Source organism: Nicotiana tabacum, chromosome 22 (assembly GCF_000715075.1).
Source record: "Nicotiana tabacum cultivar K326 chromosome 22, ASM71507v2, whole genome shotgun sequence".
NCBI lineage: Eukaryota > Viridiplantae > Streptophyta > Magnoliopsida > Solanales > Solanaceae > Nicotiana > Nicotiana tabacum.
Window position 1 is genome coordinate 74825273 of NC_134101.1, and position 10267 is coordinate 74835539.

The following is a 10267-nucleotide window of genomic DNA, read 5'->3' on the forward strand; positions in this document are numbered from 1 at the left end:
CTTTTATTCGCTCATTCGTCAAAAAATTATACTTGTATAAATAAATAATTCTTTTATTTATATATATATATATATATATATATATATATATATATATATATATATATATTATATGTTAAATTTTTTTTAGTCTTTTTTTATTTACTTCTTTAACTTTTGGCTTGAAAATCCTGATTCCACCGCTTGCTAGAACTAGCACCTTCTAATTTCTTGCATCACTCATGGATTATAGTATTTTTTTTTTTTTAAACTTAAAATTATATTCAACCAAGTATATCAATATGTACAATTTGACTCATTTGTACTCGTGAGCTAATTCTCAAAGTAATCAGACTACTCAAAACTAAAACAGACTACTGCAGATTACTTCTATATAGGGTAACTATTCAGACCAGCTAGGTGACTTTGCCATCCATACAACTTTTGACCATAAATATGATCTCTCTAACCAGTTGGCAGCCTTCTCTTTTCTGATTTCTGAATCTCCTAGAATTCCTTTCAGCCCAAATTTGGTAAACAACAGCTGCAAACAGAAAGCCAAGGATACCTGCTCTTAGTCTAGAACTGTTAGTCTTCACAGCTGCCCAGCTCACCTCTTCCTCCCAACATTTGATCTGCCTTTTCTCTCCTACCCATTCCAGTAGAGTATTCCATATAGCCTTTGAATTGCAGCAGTCAAAGAACAGATGTGCAAATGTTTCCACTGCATTAGTATTGCATAGTGCACAGTCCTGCACTACTTGTATGCCCCATTAGTGTAATGTGTCCAAATGTTGATAAACTTTTGTGAACAGCCAACCATAAGATAAAGTGATGCCTAGGCAGAGGCGGACCCATGAATTTAATGCGACGGGGGACAATATTATGTCTAATCAGTGCCCCCTAAAGGCTTTTAGCATTAAGGGTGCCAAGTGATTTAAATTAACCATTTTCAAGGTATATACATATACATATACAAGATTTTTTCCGAAGTTTACTGGGTCCGGTGACCCCTCAACATAAGCCATAGGTCCGCCTTTGTGTCTAGGTAGTATAACTTTGGTCAAGACCAAGCTTCTCCATGCAACCTTTTGGAACTGAGGAGTGAGAACTGGTAGGCCTTCTTTATGCTGAATTTTCCTTTAGAATTATAGTGTTGTTAAAAGTGGAATGTGGAAGTTACTTAAACGAATTACTACTATCACCTCTTCAGAGCTTCTGATGGTTCCACACTGAAGAAAACAGATGATAAAACAGTATCCTTCATAAAAGATTATGCGGTCATAGCAACAGAGAGATCCCAAACAAAAAGAAATTAACGATGCAGTTTAATGTGAAGTTTAGTTCGTTCTCGAGTTAATTAACATGCACTCCAGTGTCACCTAAGACATTGAGTTGGAGACAGGATACAACAGTTCTGGAATTAGGGACACATAGCACCTGATTTCTACTTCATATCATATGTACAGTTTAAATAAATCGTCAGGCTATAACTACTATAAATTTTCGCTCTGTGAACTAATGTTACTCAAATGATCTTCTTTTAACAAAATATACATACAAATAATTGAATTTGTGACAATTGGCACATGTGGTATCCGTCTAAATGTCCAATACCATCACACCTGTGTCAATGTAATTAAGATACCAGTTCGGCCTCAATATGTCACGTATCAGTATGCATGTTCAAGTTCTTAGTTAAATTCTCTTACACAAATTACAAGTTCTATTCTTTTCTTTTGAACAGTATACTCTTAGTTTTCAATTGTAATCCCTCTTCAACTGGAGAGCACAGAACTATTACTGCAGCAGCTGCTACAGAACCAGGCAAAATCCACTAGCCAAAATTATGAATGGAATCCCCTAATTTAACTTCTAGTAGAAAGTTTATAGCAAGGCAAGCATTCAGAACCTCAGGCAGAAGTAGCAATGCAATTGTCGTAGCTTAGTTTTTCTATATTGTAAGGGTGTAAGGAATACTCTAATCCATTTCATCTGATCTACTTCATGTTTCACCATTCACCATGCCTGCATAAAATCTTTTGAAGATTTATTTAGTTGCTAGTTTTCCTCATTAGGATAGATAGATGTCAATAGGGGTGTACATGGACCGGATTGGTTCAGTTTTTATCAAAACCAAACCAAACCAACTATATCGGGTTTTTCGGGTTTTTTGTTACTTAGATATTGTTTCAATCTTACTTTAAAAGTTTTGATAAGTAAATATATGTTTAGTAAAAATATAAAAAATTGACAAATATATGATCTATTAAAATATTCTTATGGGAGAATTTTCTTAGTAACACATAATAGTTATTTTTTTAGTCGTCTGACAATAATTTTTCGTTGATGTACACTTTCAAGGTGAACCGAATTTAGTAATTAAACATAAAAATCAATATGATACCTAAATAATAACAATCACTTCACATTCAAAAAACATATAAGAATTTAATAGATCTTAATATATGATATAAATATGGAAGAACAAAGAGATTGAAGCATTTCATTAACACTTGAAGAGAAAATAATCATACAACCCATTATTTAAGGTTAATAAATATGGAACACTTCATATACTATTAAATATTATATTCCGCAAGATAATCCCAAATATTTCTAGATATTTTTTAAAGAAAATTCTATATAAAATCTTAATAGTATATATAAAAATTATATATTTATATGTCGGTTTGGTTCGGTTTTTTTTACTCAATACCAAACCAAATCAAACCAAACCTAATAGGGTTTTTTAATCGGTTTGGTTTGACTTTTCGGTTTGGTGCGGTTTTCCGGTTCGGTTTGTACACACTATAACTACTACATCCATCACCTTTGCTTCCACTTTCCGGTCAATTCATGGAGTTAATAATTACTTTTTTCTAATACAGAAGTATACAATAAAGCATCTCCAAGAAATGAAAGACCAAGATCTTTAGCACCTAACATTCCCAATCCCAATGTCAGCTACGGTATCTCATTACCCTCAGTAACATCCCCTTATTTCAAGCTAGGAGTAGTACAATCTCAGTTCCCCCATATCCTACCCGTTCTGCATCAAATGACCCTAAGTTCACTGCATGCTACAAAAAATTCTTAATTCTTGATGCTTTGTAAAGTATTTACATGTAATTAGTATAGAATAAAAAGTTGATGAAAGCAATAACAGCAGTTGAGTTTTTGTTGCCCGATGTGATACAGATATAGCTATTGAAAAAGGGATGCAATAGAGTGAGGTTGGCAAATAATTACAACTGCAGGTCTGAAGTTATCATGATCTGAACTTCTCAGATGTTGGACTTGTTTCACAATAAGCATGTTGTCATGGCAAAAGGAGATATATATATTTCGTTCTATCCCAGTAGCTTTCTACTAGGAATCAAATCACTGCAAAGTTCTAAAGAAGTCAAAGACCATGTCCAATAATTAAGCAAGTCCAGTACTCATAAGTTGCTTCGTATAGCAATGTATACCATGCTCTCCAACTTCTAAGAAACATAGAAAGAAGAATAAAGCGCCACGCAAAGGAGAAACAATCACTGACAAAAAGCAAAAAAACAAAAACACTTGCATGTAGCCCAGTTATGATTCTTACATGCTGTTGAGCCTACCTAATGTTGCAGTGCGTGCACCACCTCCACATCTTTACATGACTCCCTTCATTTCATTTCATTTTATGAATTTTCATGGAAACAAAGTTTAAGATGTTACTTTGACTTATACATTATAATGAAAGAGAATTATTGAAGTAGTGGTCGAAATGAAAACAAACATCACATCAGACTTGCAATCTGAATAGCTTAATGAATTTAAATTCATCAAAGTTGCAAACATTTTGGAATGTTCCAAAATGGAAAAAGTATCGTATAGATTGGAACAAAGGGAGTAGAGAATAACTAGGAAACGTCATAGGACTCAAATAATACTCCATACACTTAATTTCAAAATATCGTGCGTGGAAACTACTAAGAGCATAAACATCCCAACAAAGAGTCCCCTCTTTGTTGCTTCATATACGCTCTGGGCCCGGTGCGGAGCCAGGAATTTCAGCAAAGGGGCTCAAAATATAAAGAAGTAAACTGACGAAGAAGTTAAGGGGATTCAACATCTAATACATATACATAAAAAATAATTTTGACCTAGTATATATAGCGTAATTTGTCGGCAAAGGGGGTTCGGATCCCATCCGCCCCCGGCTCTGCCAATGGCTCTAGCTGCCCTTTCCTCCTGTCATAGCCTTAAAAGTTATAAGAGTGTTATAGAACCTCATGTGCACACCACAAACCCTGAGCTGAGTTTGACAAACAAACTCAAGTACCATGCCAATAATTTTCATCGTTAAAATCTTTAGGGATCATTTATCCAATAACCTCGTGCATATTGGAAATCCTGTTTGTGAACATGTTATTGAATAACTCCTGGGTCATATCCCACCAAAAAGAAGATTATTAACACATGAAACATATAGGCAAATAGGAAATAAAGAAAGATATACTTTCTCACCCGAGTCATGCAAAAAGTCACAAAAATCCCTCCAATTCTAAGAACATCAAAGCATCATTTGCTAAAAGTTACTTATTACTCAAAAATGAAAAAATCAGCTGCAGAAAAGTTTGAAGCAGCTGGAATTTCATAGAATTATCTAAGCTAGAAGCTTTTGGACATAGGTTAGCTCTATAAACACACAAAAGCCTGACTCTTGCAGGAAAAGAAAGCTATTACATACTTATAAATAACAAAGCTCTTACTATATACATGCAAGGTAAGAAGTACAATATCTGCAGAAGCCTACAGATGCATAAATCAGATGCAGTTGAATTTTAAGGCAAAATTATGAAGCTTCAAAGCTAATTAGGCAATAGTGCATTTTCATTGGCTCCTAATTTGCCCTCTTGCGGATCTCTGCCTGCTTGGGTCTTGGCTTTGAGCACGTAGTCCTCGATCTTGAGTAATTGTACCTTGGCCTTTTTGTTGTAGTAGCGTTCTACTTGCTGTTTCTATGCGACCATTCTTATGTATGTCATATCTCATCGCTCTCGACCTCATCGAGGACTTGTCTCCTGTTCTCGTCATAGATGGTGCCTCTTTCATTGGAGTACCTTAGGTTGGGTTCTCCGTCTTCGACTGGTATGACCGCTTCCGTTTCATAGACTAGCTAGAGAGGTGTTTCTCCTGTGCTCATTTTTGGGGTTGTTCTGTGCGCCCATAATACTTCTGGGAGTACTTCTGGCCACAGTCCCTTGGCCTCCTCGAGTTTCTTCTTCATGATGTTTAAGATAGATTTGTTGGAGGACTCTTGTCATGCTCCGACCTCGGGGAGCGCGACCGGTGCTCAACCGAGATATCTCGGCCAAGCAAGCCTGTTAGATTTTCTTCTACCAAACTCACCCATAAATAAAGAGAAGGTAAACTTCATTAATTAACACCAAGAGGGTTCATGAACAACACTAATTCCGTCACCATTTGTTACTTCATTTATAAAGTCTCAAAATACATACACTTTCATAGTTGAAGTGGAATATGTAATACACATACGATATTACTATCTTGAGTACTAGGATAGTGCCGGCAACAAGGCCCCAGCTATACCTCAAAACACAATGCATGAGAAACAAAAGATACATGACTCCGATATAAAGTGGGACTCACCAAGAGAGTTGAGAGAAGGATACACTGTTATCACTGATCGATGCCGCCTGCTATGGAACCACCTGCATCCATTAAAAAATGTAGTGCCCCCGGCAAAAGGGACGTGAGTACATGTGAAATAGTACTCGTATGTAAGGTATACATAACAACATATGAAAATACGGTAACTCAAATAAAAGGCAAATAAATTACATCAAGAAACTATGAAATGACCCATAGCATCACATGTCAAGTCTTATTATACTTACATCATTCTGAACTTCTTTTAGGATCAAACGTGCCCTATGAACTATGCGTGGGATACAAAATATAATGTAAAAGTACCAAAATGTACAAACAAGGGCAATGGAAGTGGCACCTATTATTCGTGTTGCCTATGCGTCTTACCAGACTGTCCATAGGTTCACATATTATATTATACACTTATGCGTTTCATAGATCGTCCATAGGGTTTCATTCATATTACACACGTATGCGTTTCATAGACCGTCCATAGGGATTCATTCATATTATACACCTATGCGTTTCATATACCGTCCATAGGGATTTATTCATATTATACACTTATGCGTTTCATAGACTGTCCATAGGAATTCATTCATATTATACATCTATGTGTTTCATAAACCATCCATAGGGATTCATTCATCTTATACACCTATGTGTTCCATAGACCGTCCATAGGGATTCACATATTATACCATCATGCACACGACCCTATTTACACTCAAGCGATATGATTAACATTACCGTTAAGGTCGTAAGTTCCCAGATCATTGGAATACTTCATGTTCGTGCTCATCATGGAGAAACACAACTTATTACATTAACACATGCATGGCAAATCACTAAGTAGATTTCAATGGTGCATGGATCCAATTTTCTTTTCTTAAGGTTCATCATCATTTAGCATAGGACGTCTGTTTTCGACCTCATTATATATCTCCTTATCATCTTAAGGTCACTAGCTAAGTTCATGATTCTCGGTGACTTAACATCGAAGTCATTTACATTCATTATTTCAGAAGCATACAACTATAGTTAAAATCGTTGGAACATACAATGCCTCATGATTCTCATTTTGGCAAGCGGCCACAGTTTATGTTCATACTATCACTTACTTGTACTAGCCATGGGTGATCATAGGACATTAATGACATATTATATAAAGGAGTCAAAATTCATCACATAATCTTTCACACATTCTTTCATTTCATTGGCACTATTGGCCACAAATATAATTCTCATTCTTGGCACGATGGCCACATTTCTACATCTCATACTCGCTTCTTTCACTTTCAAACATTATCACGGATCATCATCAACAAAGCATTTCTATTCAAGACTTTAAGTCCACATGTGAACAAATAAGAATGTTAAGCATATTGAGTTTTCTTACACAATTTGGCATAATAGCTTTCATTTGGATCATGACTTGAAGTTATAACAATTAGATATGCAACCCATGCTTCAAGCACATTTTCAAATAGCACATAACATAACAAGAATATTTAGAATTCATATTGAGCATATATCTTTTGGATACAAGGCTTATTCAAAATAATCATTTTGTAATGAGCAACACGGGACTTACAAGAATATCGTGGGGTTCAATACTAAGAGAAGAGTTTAGCCAACATACCTTGTTTGAGCTTTCCTTAAGTTCCTACAGCATTCCGAAAATCCTAGCAATCCCAATCTATTTTGAGACATAACATAATTGTACACAAATTAAGAAGATATTCATGGTTTCAGCTCATTTGAGCATTTTATCAAACACTAGGTGTGCAAATTTGACCACAAGGTTCTTCTACAAGATTTTCTTTACTCCACAACCCATTCAATACCAAGAGTTTACTCATATTAGCTCAATCACCTTCCCACCATCCTTATATTTACATGCATGCATAAATAAGAACTCTCATACCCAAGAATCACACTCCCAATTTTTCATCTTCTGCCCAAACTCAAAATTGAAAACTAGGGTTAGAACCTTACCTCTTGGGTAAAGATCTTGTGAGATTTCCTTGTTGAATTCTCTAAGTCTTGAGCAAGGATTGATGAACAATTAGCCTAGGGTTTCCTCCTCTCTCTCTCTCTCTCTCTAGAACACTCTCACTTCTCTCTAAAATATCAAATTTTTGCCTTCAAAATGAGCCCCAAGGGCTTTTAATCAAAATAGGGTCAGGTTATAAAAATAAGAAAAATAAATTCCCGACACAGATCTGCGGCCACATATGCGACCACATAATGCTTCTGCGGTCCGCAAAATAGATCGCATAATGGCCCTCCGGAACTAGGTACTTCTGCCTCACTCTGCGACCAGCATGCGGTCCGCAGACCTATTATGCAGTCGCATAATGCGCTGCAGAACTTCCCTTCGAAAATTTTTATGATGGGCCCGCGATGGGTTATGCGGCCCGCAAAATGATTATGCGGCCACATAATGGACCGCATAATGGTCCAAAACTTTTGCCCAAATTTTTGCTTCAGTCTGCGGCAGATCTGCGGTCCGCAGATCAGTTCTGCGACCCTATAATGGACCGCAGAAAATGCCCTGCACTTTCAAAAAAAATTTCTTCAACTCTCTAATGCTCTGTTCAATCCAAAAAGTCTGAACCGCGACTCGCAAGCTCGCCGCGAAGAATCTCTATAATCATCAATACATAAGTCCACTTCGGCACCATGAAACCCCGGATTTTAGGTAAACTTTTACAGGGCCTTACAACTCTGCATGTCCGTTGCCGGCTAGGTGGTAAGGAGTTGAAAGTATCCTTTTGATGTGCCATTTTTCGAGAAACTCTATGGTTTTTCTTCCAATGAATTGGGGCCTGTTGTCGCAACTTATTTCTTTAGGTATGTTGAATCGACAGATGATATTTTTTCATATGAAGGTGATTACCTCCTACTCGCGAACTTGGCGGAATGTGCCTGCTTCCACCTATTTAGAGAAATAGTCAGTTAAGACTAAAAGGAATCTTACATTACCTTGTCCTGGCGGAAGCGGTCCCACGATATCCATTCCGCATTTAATAAATAGCCATAGAGAGGTGATAGAGTGGAAGTGTTCGCCTGCTTGGTGTATTATTGGGGTAGATTTTTGACACTGCTCGCAGTTCTTCACGAATTCCAGGGCGTCTTTCTTCATGGTGGGCCAATAATATTCAGCCCGTATGAGACATTTGATAAGTGCTCGATTGCCGGAATGACTGCCGCAACGGCCTTCATGGACTTCCTCAAGAATACTTTGGGTTTGATTTGGGCCCAAACATTTTGCTGGGGGGGTCGTCGTACGTCCTCTTGTACAAGTCGCAGTGAAGAAGGCTGAGCGGCTTGCGTTCTCGGCTTTTTGGCTTCCTTTTTGTCATTTGGGAGGGTACCATCCTGCAAATAGTTGATAATACAATTGCGACAGTCCCAAGTTAAGTTTATAGATTTTACCTCGATGTGGTCTAACGCCGAGCTGAGGAGATGTACCACGCTCTTATCCCCAGGAGTTATGCTTTTTGTGGTAGTGGCTAGTTTAACGAGGCCATCCGCTTCGATGTTCTGAGCTCGTGGAATATGGTCGAGCTGGCATTCGTCAAAATTGGCTCGTGGAATCTGGTCAAGCAGTGTCTGTTACTTCTGCAATCTCTACTCTTTGATTTGGAAAGCACTAGTGACTTGGTTGATGACGAGCTGAGAATAACAGTGTAGCTTTAAACACCTCGCCCCGTATTCGAGTGCTACTCTTAATCCTGCAATTACGGCCTCATACTCGGCCTCGTTGTTAGTCATATCTGGACATCTTATAGATTGGTGGATGACTTCACCAGTGGGAACCTCGAGTATGAGTCTCAGTCCGGACCCGCAGGCGTTAGACGCGCCATCGATTTATAGGACCCAGAGGTCCTGTGTTCGGTGAGAAGCTTGGGTGGCTTATTTCTCAGCCTCAGGCATCACTTTGGCGCTAAATTCCGCAACAAAATCGGCGAGCACTTGAGATTTTATTGCTGTGCGAGGCTGATAAGTGATGTCGTGCTCACTTAATTCAATTTCCCACTTGGCCAGCCTCCCCGACAACTCGAGTTTGTGCAATATGCTTCTTAAAGGAAATATGGTGACGACCGAGATTGGGTGGCATTGGAAGTATGGACTAAGCTTTCGTGAAGCTAAGACCAGGGCCAGGGCCAGTTTCTCGAGGTGAGGATACCTTGTCTCGGCGTCGACAAGTTTTTTATTGATATAGTAAAATTAGAGATTGCATACCTTTGTCTTCTCGGACTAGGACTGCACTTACTACTACTTCTGAAACAACGAGGTAAACGAGAAGTCTCTCCCCGGGCTCGGGCTTTGAGAGTAAATGTGGCGATGACAAGGTATTCCTTGAGCTCTCTCAACGCTTGTACATATTCAGGCATCCACTCGAGGCTGTTATCCTTTTTGAGTACGTTGAAAAACATGTGACGCCTATCAGATGACCGCGAGATGAATCTGGACAGGGCGACAATTCGACCCATCAGTCTCTGGACTTGCTTTTTAGTGGGTAGATATTCTGATATTCTGTCGATGGCCTTAATCTGATCTGGGTTGACCTCGATTCCTCGCTGCAATACTAGGAAAACACCGATCGCGCATTTCTCAGGGTTCAGTTGCA